Source organism: Sander lucioperca, chromosome 16 (assembly GCF_008315115.2).
Source record: "Sander lucioperca isolate FBNREF2018 chromosome 16, SLUC_FBN_1.2, whole genome shotgun sequence".
Lineage (NCBI taxonomy): Eukaryota > Metazoa > Chordata > Actinopteri > Perciformes > Percidae > Sander > Sander lucioperca.
The window spans coordinates 4,031,032-4,042,228 of record NC_050188.1 but is presented as its reverse complement, the minus strand read 5'-3'; the positions used below and the strand labels follow the sequence as shown (position 1 = coordinate 4,042,228).

Genomic DNA, 11,197 nt, shown 5'->3' with positions numbered 1-11,197 from the left:
TGGCTGACATTTTGTAAGCTCCCAGCACACATTAAGTTTAAGTTTATTTCATTTATATAACACTTTAAAAGCAAACAAGTTTGCACCAAAGTGCTTCATAAAGACAAAAACATATACCAGCATAAAGCACACATGTATACATAGATATAGTGGAAATATGACACTATTCAGGTAGAAACAACAAGTTGAAACTCATGAAATCTCATAAACAGATTATATATATACATACACACATTCACACATACATAAACATATATATGCATACATACACATACACACCCACATACATAAAATAGAAGGAAAGAACACTGATTAATCACAATTTAAAAAAAAAATATGTTAAAAACATTAATGGGACAAACATTTTTATAATTGTGCGGCTCTTCTAGACTTTCAAAATATTGGCTCAAATTAATCAAATTCTGCTAATACAAAGAGTAATTTCAGGCATTTGTGATGCTGGAAAAAAAAATGATTCACCGTTTTACAGCTGGTGTGAGAAATTGCAACACTAAGTGTGGCCACTATGCCAACATCATGCCTGTATAAAGGAAGTTTTTCCATGCCAATGTCACACCAAATGCTTTCTCTTGGGGGAATTGTTGGGTCTTTGTAAATTATAGAGTGTGGTCTAGACCTACTCTATATGTAAAGTCTCTTGAGATAACTCTTGTTGTGATTTGACACTATAAATAAAATTGAATTGAAAATTGAATTGAATCGTTTGGAAGCAGCGTTTTTCACATTGACGTCCATCATTTGAGATTTGACTGGCGCTCTTAGGGTTAGGCTACATTACCTTAGTGCACTCTCTTCTTCTGCCATTGTTTAATGGCACACAACTGGAGAATTAGCTCAACAAACTCATAATATTTGCATACTAGTAGTGGACGGATTAATTGCATTTTTTTTCTGCCCAATTTCTGTAAATGTTAAAATTTGTGCTACAGTAGGATGGAAACTTGGACAGAAACTATTTTTGTTTAAACATTACATTTCAACAACAAAACACAGACTGATATGTCTTACCAAACTTAACCCTATATTATTCCACTTATGTGCCATTCTATAGGGGCAGAATATGATGAAGATAATAAAAATCATTTTCACACTATCTTTCATAAAGACCACTAGTCCTATAAATTAGGATGCTTATCACAGCATAACCAAAATGATAGGCTATTATAAAGATATAAGAGGCAATACTGTACAGAAAGCACAGCATTTTCTCCACTGGGTCAATATCCAACATGCTATTGTTTGCCTATGTGCTATTGTATGACCTCTCTTCATCAGTGGCAATTTTAGACCCTTTCTAGGGAGGCTTAAGCCTAACCCTAACCCTAAATTTCATCTCAGCCCCCCTAAAAATTATAATAATAAAAAACTTTTTTTTTAAATCAATTTTAGTGCTTCAAGTTAGAGTTTGCGAGCTTGTCTGTTAGTGACAGAGGCCAAACAATTACGGGTTCAAAGAAACAGGTTTAATATCCTGTGTTGCTGTCGCCAATGCTATGCACCTGTAACCCAGTCAAAGAAAGTCTTTTTTTAATTTATTTATTGTGATTTATATGTGATTCTTGTAGTCCACAAAGGGACTTTCAGAGTTTTTTTTTCACATGTCACATTGTTATCCTGTGAAATTACTGATTTAGCAGGGGGGTGGGGGGGGGGGGGGTAACACTTTTGCAAGGTGCTGTATGTGTCACATTATGTCTCATTAGGGGCTGAGCCCCCCTAAAGGTCTGATCCTAGAATCGCCCCTGCTCTTCATCTTGATCAAGAACCAAAATGTGGCGCAGTAAATTATACACACAGCCATTATTCTACAGTAGCCTATGTTGTGTGACACACACACACACACACACACACACACACACACACGCACACACACACGCACACACACACACACACACACACACACACACACACACACACACACACACACACACCCTGGCTATCTGTTTTACTGAGAGAGAGAGAGAGACGGAGAGAGGAGAGTAGGAGGAGGGCTTTGTGAAACGTCGCTGCCAATAGGCGCAGCGCTTTCTAAACAAACCCTACCACGTAATCCCATCGAAACCATCCCCCCGTTTAAATCCACTCCTCTCGCACTCCCAACTTAAACACACTGTCCTCCGCTGCAAACCCGTCCCAATCCGGCCCCTGGAGGAGAGGAAACGTCGACAGCAGCACCAGCTCCGCACCGCGGCACCATCACTGCTGCCTCTCGCCTGCACGGTAACATGGTCTGCAGGGCTCGGCTGCTGTAGCCAAGGGCCACATAGTCACTCAGCCAGTTTATGTGTGTGAGTTTGCAGTAACAAGCAGAAGCAGCAGTAGTAAGCAGACGGAGATCAACACGAGGCTATCAGAGGCACCAGAGGAAGGCGTCCCGAGCAAGCCGAGCATCCCTGCATCTCTACGCAGCTGTGCTGCACACCGGCCCCGCTGAACCGGAGCAGCCTGGACACCCTCCTCCCCACCACAGACACTACCTCGGCTTTATCGGGTAAGGAAGAGGGTCGACATTCGCACACATTGCAGGTGATTAGCCTAGCTTAATTATTTTTTTTCTGTAACGCTATCGCTTGTATAATGAATTCGGCGTCTGGAAAAGCGACGCAGATACTTTTGTTTACCCGCGGGACACGGTGGATATCTCGGCTGTGTTGTAACAATAAACCGCCTGAAATAGCATAAGGCTACCGGTATGTGACCTGAAAACATTCCCGTACACCCCTGCAGTTTGTTTGATTACGTTAGCCTAACACAGATATGTTTTGTGTGCATTCAACTCAAGTTGATCATCTTCGGAGTGCTTCCATCGAGTTAATCACTAAAATAAAAGGACAGAAAAAACCTCGTTTGTACAGCCAATAGGATGAGAGAGGTATCGGCCTGCCATTTTTTTTTATGAATGATCTTGACAAGAGGCAAGGATGTATGCGCATGGTGGTGCTCTGGATCCTCCAGCTCTCCTCCTCTGTTTTCCAGCCCTGAGGTGCATTCCTCTCCCTGAAAGAGAGAATTAGAAAGAGATTGGATTGCATCCTCTGCCTTGCATTTGCTGCCTTATTTCTACTATACTGATCATTGACTAGCTGTAATATTCCTGTTAAGACCGCAGAGTAGGCTATGTGTGTAATGAAATACACAGACTATATTGTATATCACAGGACAAAACTGTTTCCTCATAAAGCAAGGATTTATATTAAGGTATTATATAAGGTCTTATATAGCCATATTCCCATTAGGCTGTTGAATTGTGAATTTTGTATTTCAGTAGGACATAAAGATTTCAAGTGAATATCTTCCTTTTATTTTATAGTGGCCGCATATGCTACCCTGGCTGTTTGTTAACCTATAGAATAGGATTAATATCAATTAAGTTCATCAGTTATTTTCTCTACTGTGATTCTCAGGTTGGGGACCTTAAATCTCACTGCTTTGTAATAGATTGATAACAGCCGTACTTACCAACAAGTGGGGTTATAATGCAGCTTGTGGTCGGCTCAGTCAGCCCACGTCCTCGTATAGCTGCAATCTCTGCATCTCATGTACAGTATCATGTAAAGCACATGATTTAGCATTTCATCCGTATTGGAAATCTCTGGCTGATTAACAGTAATGTTGTGTGGACTAAATCAATCAAATAAGAGCCAGGGGCCCAGTTGCCCACGGTGTATATAACATGCCATCTTTAATAATCATCCGTCACTTAGGTGTTTAGGACCTCTGCTCTCCCTTTCCTTGAGATAACGAGCCAGTTCATGGCTGATTCAGGCCCTGCTATGCTACACTTTGATTTGATAGTTGCCTCTATGTGTACACCCAATTGCTGAATAAATAACCCCTTCAGATTTGACTGGTTTCTGAAATCTTGTGCCACCTGACCCATCCGCTCAGGGAATATTCAGAGTTACAAGAGTGGCAGTTGTAGGGTTGAGAGGCACTGTGGTCAATTTTCATTTAGGACGGCTAATTACCGAAAGAATGATGAGAGGTCCGATAATGCGGCCGTCATCGGCTTTGACCCCGGGGTTAATGAGAAGGTGGTGCGCAGTGGAGGAGCAGCCCTAACAAATGAATTATGTACTGTATTTGGGCATCGCGTCTTTAAGGAAACCTGCTCAACTCAGTTTGCTCGGGATGTGAGAAGGGCTGGAAAATCTGCTGCTGATGTTTTGGGTTGGGTAGGGGCAGCGTTTAGCCTGCATGTGCTAATGCTAGTCTAGTTGTTACATAAGAAGATAAATGAGTGCTGGAGCACTACTCTCTCGTGCCTGCGCGCGCGCACGCACACACACACACACACACACACACACACACACACACACACACACACACACACACACACACACACAGTAAAGTGTAGTTAAGGTGTGTTTCAATGAGGCAGGTGGTTTGCAGTGCAGAAGGAAAGGGACATGGTTTCATTATCATCTATTTAAAAACAACAACAAATCTTTATTAAACATTGTGAACCGACAGACATTCAGCAGGTCATGGACATTCTTATCCTACAATTACAGTATGTATTTTCCCTAGGTTTGTGGAGGACCTAGGTGCACCTATTTGGTGGGGGTTTAGGGGTCTTCCCTCAGGAATTGGTACGTTTTTCAGTAAAAAATAAAATGCAATTTCACATCATTTTGATCATTATTACTACCATATCTATGTCTAAAATGTTGGAAAAGCTATACAAAATGTAAAGACAAAGCTTGCTAAAGAAGTCCACTGGGGGCCAGCTACAATCATTAGACCTGAGTCATTTAATCAAGTCATTTAGTTTTAGGTCTTATTTGTAGAAGGTCGACTAAGATTTCTTTAGTCAATTAGTCATTTTTTTTCCAGTTAGCTTTGATGCTCACATTGATTTTACATTCATTCTGCTTAGGTGCTGCTCAAAACGGCTTGGGTCCTGCGCCTAAGCCTTACAATGGCAGGGAAACCCCTGAGATAAAGAGTCCAGTGTGTTTTAAAAAAATTAAAAATAAATCAGAGTAAATGAATACATTTGTTTCTACTGTGTACAATGTACAGTACCTCTTTCTATATTACTGCAGGCTTTCACAAGTACAGTCTAGTGTTGCTCATATAGGTGACCTTGCTCTCATGCTACGCTGCTGGAAATTCTCGACAAGATGCCCCAGACCACATGTATGCATGGAATTCATAAGTACACGGCCTGAAAGTCACTTTGAATTAAGGGTTCTGTCTTGCCTCGTGAACCCAGGTCAGTGGTGGATCATGGGATAAAGAAACACACAGGCTCAGCCTCTTGGAGCTCTTTCTTTCTTTTCTTCCAGAGAGACAAGTAAAACCTTTGAAAGCTATGAGACCTCGGTGGAGCCGGAGCATCCTCCGGGCATTGGGTCGGGTTAACTTCCCCCCCACCCCCCGCAGAGGCCTGCTGTGTGTACTTCTTCTGGCACCATGATGGATGTGGAAGGCTAGTGGAATTTTCTCGGAGGACAATTCTTAAGGGCTTTATGGAAAAAAAAGAGATCGTAATCATTAAGAGAATAGCAAAGAGATGGACATAAAGGCTTAGTGCAAAATGGCTCTGCAGTCTGGTGGTAACACAGTAATGGGGAGGAAATGGTTGTTTACCCTTTAGAGAGTCATGTTACATGTTGCCTTTTAGTAATCTGTTGTTATTAGCAATTGGCAAAAACCACTTTCCCATTATCACCCTGATGATATGCTATGAGGTAGTGAACACAAGACACTGGCTTCACCAAAACAGACAACAGTTAGAATGTATAGAACAACCAATGTTTACTTTTTTTTACTGACATGCAACCTCTTTTAGTCGTGCCAAATATGACCGTGGCGGAAGTAGCACGACGTTGTTATACTGCTGCAGGTGTGACTTTGACAGAGACTGTGGTTTGTATGCCGTGTTCTACCAAATTTTACATATTTAACAGAAAAATGAGCACCAAAATGAGTTTTTAAAAACAAGAAAACAATCTCAGTTATTTATTGAAAGTTTAAAGTGCTCATATTATGCTCATCTTCAGGTTCATAATTGTATTTAGAGGTTGTACCTGAATAGGTTTACATGGTTTCATTTTCAAAAAACACCATATTTGTGTCGTACTGCACATTGCTGCAGCTCCTCTTTTCACCCTGTGTGTTGAGCTCTCTGTTTTAGCTACAGAGTGAGATATCTCACTTCTGTTCCATCTTTGTTGGGAGTCGCACATGTGCAGTACCTAGGTAAGGACTACTAGCCAGTCAGAAGCAGAGTATGAGGGCGTGCCACGCTACCAGCTAGGCGAGCATTATAACGTGTGTTACAAAGTGACCACGTTTGTCTCTGAAGTAAAGGCTGGACTACAATAGAGCTGTTTGGAGCAGTTTGTGAACAGTGTTTTCTGTTGGAGATGGTAAGTCCCTTTGGGGTGGACTTTGGGCTTTTTCACTTTGTAAACCTATAACATGCACAAAAAAGATATATAACACAATAAAGGAAAGGGGAAAAAGACCTAAAAACTCAGTCTTTATATTAGGACTGTGTGGGTATGGCTGAATCAGATTTTTAATTGTGACTTCACATTGTTCCAGATGAGCCTTGCCTACATCAAACCAGTGAGAAAAGCCTCTTCAAAAAATACAAAAATCTCCAAAACTCATGGTAGGAAGGAATCTGATTGAAAAAATAGGTTTTAAGAGTCTTTAACCATGTTCACGATCTTTCCCTAACCTTAACCAGGTTGTTTTAGTTGCTTAAACGTATTAAACAATATAGGTAGCAGATCAAAAAAAATGCTTGGGGACAACACATTACCAACGTTGTTGTTCAGGTGTGAAGACTTCTTGTAGTGCAAGCAGGAATAGGGCCTGTGCCTTCTTGATTTACAATAATGTATTTGCAAAATGCACTCATTTCCTATATAATTACTTTACCACGAAATTCCACCAGGCGCGGATGCGCCACATTCCAGTTCTGTTCCGTCATCCGTCATGCGTCATACTACACCGGGAGACCCTTGCCGGCCCGACTCGCAGATTTAGTTGTTTTGAAGGCCGTTCAAAATAGACCTGGCTGTGTATTTTTAGCGGAGCGGAGAGATGCTTCTGGCACACGCTGCGTCGCGGCTGGTGCAATCACAAGCATTGTCTTGAGTGGCCCGCGGTTGCTGGCTGCCGCAACGCGGAATCTAGGGGTTAGTCCCTGGTAGGGATCGACCGATACTGTTTTTTCTAGGCTGGCTGATGCAATATGGATTTACAGTGAAAATGAAAATTTTGAAGTCAAAATAAAAATTTTGGAATGTTACAAACTCCAACACAAAACTTTGTTTAAATGCTTTAAGCAATTATTTAATAAATTAGAAACTTTCCACATAATACCCAGTAAAAGAGAGTAAGATAGTGTTGTGGGGGGGGACATTAAGTCAGACTCAGTGGTGAGTGAAACAGAAGCAGAGGGAGAGACACAGAGCTGTAGCCAAAGTAGTGCACCTTTGTAATTACTTAACTTTATTGGTTATCAGGCAAATAAAATGCCGAAAAAAGATAATCTGCAAACGGCCAAATAACGGGACGATAATCAGCCAGGGCCGATAATCGGTCTATCCCTATTCCCCTAGTATGGATCAAGCTTCAGAAACACTAGATCCTACAATTCCCATAATGCAACTCAGTAGCATCTTTCATTAGTCCCTCCCTGGCTCCTAAATGTCCACTTCTTTCACCTCAGTTGTAACCCAATTTCTCATGCCTGAGTCAAAATAAACCTGGTGACTTCACTATGACGTCATCAGGGTTATTTCTCAGGCTTGACAAAGCTTCTCGAAAAAACAACAAGAAAAACAAAGCTTCTCAAAAGCCCCAGAAGACATCCTTCAATAGCATTCACAGGCTAAATTGTTTAAAGTTTAATGTGTAAAATGGATGGATTGCCCCTTTAATGAACTACAGCAACCATAACTCATGTAACTAGGACGTCGTTGCATATTACATCTTTATCATGAAACTTGGGAGAATCAGAGACTGAAAGAGCCACTCTGAAAGGAAGAGCCATATGTCCATGCGTTGTAAACCTTCTCTCTAATGTGGCTGTGTTTTCATATGTCACGAGGTCTGTGTTTCCCATGCACGCTGCCGGCCCCATAACCGGCCCTGATCCTGCTGGAAGAGGGGCGTCTCCTGCCCGTCACATCCAGTCTGATAAAGTCTGTGATAAGACCGAGAGAGCAGCTGCTCTGCTGGAGGTGGACGCGGCCTGGACCAAAGATGCTACCAATCAATCTCAATGTGACACTCCATGTCGCTTAGAGCACAGCAAGTGATGAGTTGAGTCATCCTTATCCTTGTTTCAATCAACCTGGAGGATGGCGGTTGTTGCTGCTCCCCCCTTATGTTAATGGACTGCAGTTGCTTGCTTTTAAAGTATGAACAAATCAGATATGGAGCTTTAGCAACATGATTGTTTTTAAATCCCTTGTTGGAGGGAGGTCTAGCTTCACTGTCTCCAGTGAATCCAATCAAAAGACACTGGTCTGGAATAATGTGACAGAACGGGTATGTGATTCCTCCTTATGTCTTCCAATAAAAGCATAAAAAACTAATTAAATAGGAACAGGAAAGCACCGCAAAAAGAGCAGCGGGTTAAAACAATTAACGAAACAAAGGCTAAAAGAAATCACATGGAAGCAAATGAGAAAAATATATTTTGAGTGGAGATTTCGAATAGATGACAGTAATTCTGCCAGTTCACCTCTTGTTCCCGCCTCTCCTCTTGCCATTAGGAGGCTGAAAGGGCAGCCAATTACTCCCAGAGCCCGGCATGTGGTTAAGCTAATGAAGTCAGGGGGGAGAAAAGGGCGTGTGAATGTGTGTACCTTAGCAGAAAAGGGCCAACAGCTCTCAACTGATAAGGCGTGGTGGAGAACATGCGCTCGCCGCACACTCCACCGATACCTCTGTTGAGATCATATCGCTTCTTAACATCAGTTTTCTCAGCATCTCTCCCACCCCATTATAAGATCTCCTGCTGCCCTGTTCAATTTGCCTTTAATCTTCTTTCATTACATTGTTTAGTTCATCTTGTCTCTCTCTGTCCATTTCAAAAGACTAAAGTCTAAATAGTTTAATTAGTCCCTTATGAAGCCGTACAGTAGGCATTTCAAGAGTAGATTCTGTTCTCGTGGCTCTTCTCAATGGTTTCTCTCTTGATTTAGATGGCTCCCTTATGCCTTAGGGCGACCCACAGCAGCAGTTCCTTTTTTGTTATGTTTTGTTAGTCGTGGTACTATCATATGGTTAACGGGTTTCTTTTTGTGATATTGGTCATTTGTATGGCCCTGTCTGGCCTGCAGCAGGATGACCAGATACCCCTGCTCTGCCAAATGAAAAAAAGGGGGGTGGGGGGGTCCTAACCATTAGGGCATGGATAGTCTATATCCACCACGATTCATTCAGGGGATTGCTCCGGTGCCGCCGGATGGCCATTTTTGGCCGGATGTCCGTCACCTTCCGCTTTCTTTGTGTTGGCGTTCTAATCTCCGGTGGATTTCTGAGGACTATGGTTAACTGCTCCTCAGATCTCTGCAGGGTAAATCCAGACAGCTAGCTAGACTATCTGTCCAATCTGAGTTTTCTGTTGATTGACTAAGACAACTCTGAACGAGCACATGTTCCACCAAAACTAGTTCCTTCCCGAGGCTATTTTGCAGAGGCGCCGGACGCAACAACGGCCGAGAGTGTTGCCCGAGACGATTGTGATTGGTTTAAAGTAGAGATGAGCCGATACCAGTATCGGTATCGGCTCCGATACTGCCTAAAACGCTGGTATCGGTATCGGGAAGTACTGGAGTTAATGCACAGATCCGATACCACATAATAAAGCCCTAAAGAAAATCTACGTTAAAGTAGTTTATGTATGTTCTTTTTCCGTTATAACTGACTGTCAAACTGCATAATAAAACAAAGTTCTGGGGCGTTCATTGTTTGTGTTTGTTCATGTTTCACAAAGAGTTTAACCTGAGCCAGACTGACAACAAAGATAGAAATAATATCACATCCATACAGGGATAGTAGTAATCAGTTGTTAAAACATAAAATATATGACACACTGGTATTGGATCGGTACTCGGTATCGGCCGATATGCAAGTTCAGGTATCAGAATCGGTATCGAGAAGCAAAAAATGTTATCGGACCATCTCTAGTTTAAAGAAATGCCAATAAACCAGAGCACGTTTTTCTCCTTTACAGGAATGCTGTGTGGACTAGCCAGACCCTCCTCTGCAGCGCTGTGGAGGAAGGTCTGGCAATGCGAGACTAGGGCACGTGATCATTAGGGTATCGTTAAATAAATCTGTATGTTTTGATACCTGATACCAATACCATGACTTCGATACCCGTTTCCGAACGATACGTTTTTTTTATATCAATTTTCTAAAGTCTATTTTAACAAAAACCAATTACAACATTACAATTTACAGTACTAATCCTTTTTTTCAGCTATGTGACTCACACTGTAGTCAAGCCTTTCAAAATACAACACACACGTGAGCCCTGTCTCTGTACGTAGCGTAGAGGTTTTCCTGCATGCCTTCACGACGTGTAGACAGCCAATCCCCAGCATTATCACATCCTGGTTAAAGCTATAGTGCGTAGTTTCTGTCGCCCACATGAGGAATTCTAAGCAATGACAACGCCACTGTTGTTCCATCCACATGACACAACCCTTCCGTGATCACGCACGCGCCCCCACCCCTCCTCCACGCAGTTATTTGTAGCCAAGGAGGACACGGAGGATTTAAAAAAAACATGATGGACTCTTCAGAAGAGGTAATTATCTTCACTCGAGTTTCTGTGTGCAAATGTCGCCGGACGACACAATCTTCTGAACATAGCCATACTGAGAAATACAGAGAGAGTTGTCTGAAGCTGATAGTCTTAATTAGCTTTTTATCCACTCATTTGGCAATGGCTTGAATGAAACAGACTTGCATTAATATATAAAAGTTATGCACTTAAGCTTTGAAGCATGCTGCATGCTTATTAGCTTTGAAATTTGGCTTTTTTTTTTATACCCATGAAGGCAATTCAGTCAGTGTCTGAATGTATCAGCCCTAATAAACATACACACTAATCAGATGAAGTACACACTGTTTCTAATGCACTGTTGTTTACATGCTAATAATTCATAAAGTGAATTGTAGAAGGGGCTCTGAT

The 11,197-nt window shown here is 41.9% G+C and overlaps 1 protein-coding gene across 1 annotated transcript in view; it reads left to right on the top strand.

The window, feature by feature from the left end:
• The first annotated feature begins 2,084 nt into the window (after positions 1–2,084).
• The window catches only part of LOC116041236 (hippocalcin-like protein 1), a 56,586-nt gene continuing 47,473 nt past the window's right edge, over positions 2,085–11,197 (top strand). The window contains exon 1 of the mRNA XM_031287126.2: positions 2,085–2,512. The gene's annotated coding sequence lies outside the window, so the exon portion shown is untranslated. The remainder of the gene's footprint in view (positions 2,513–11,197) is intronic.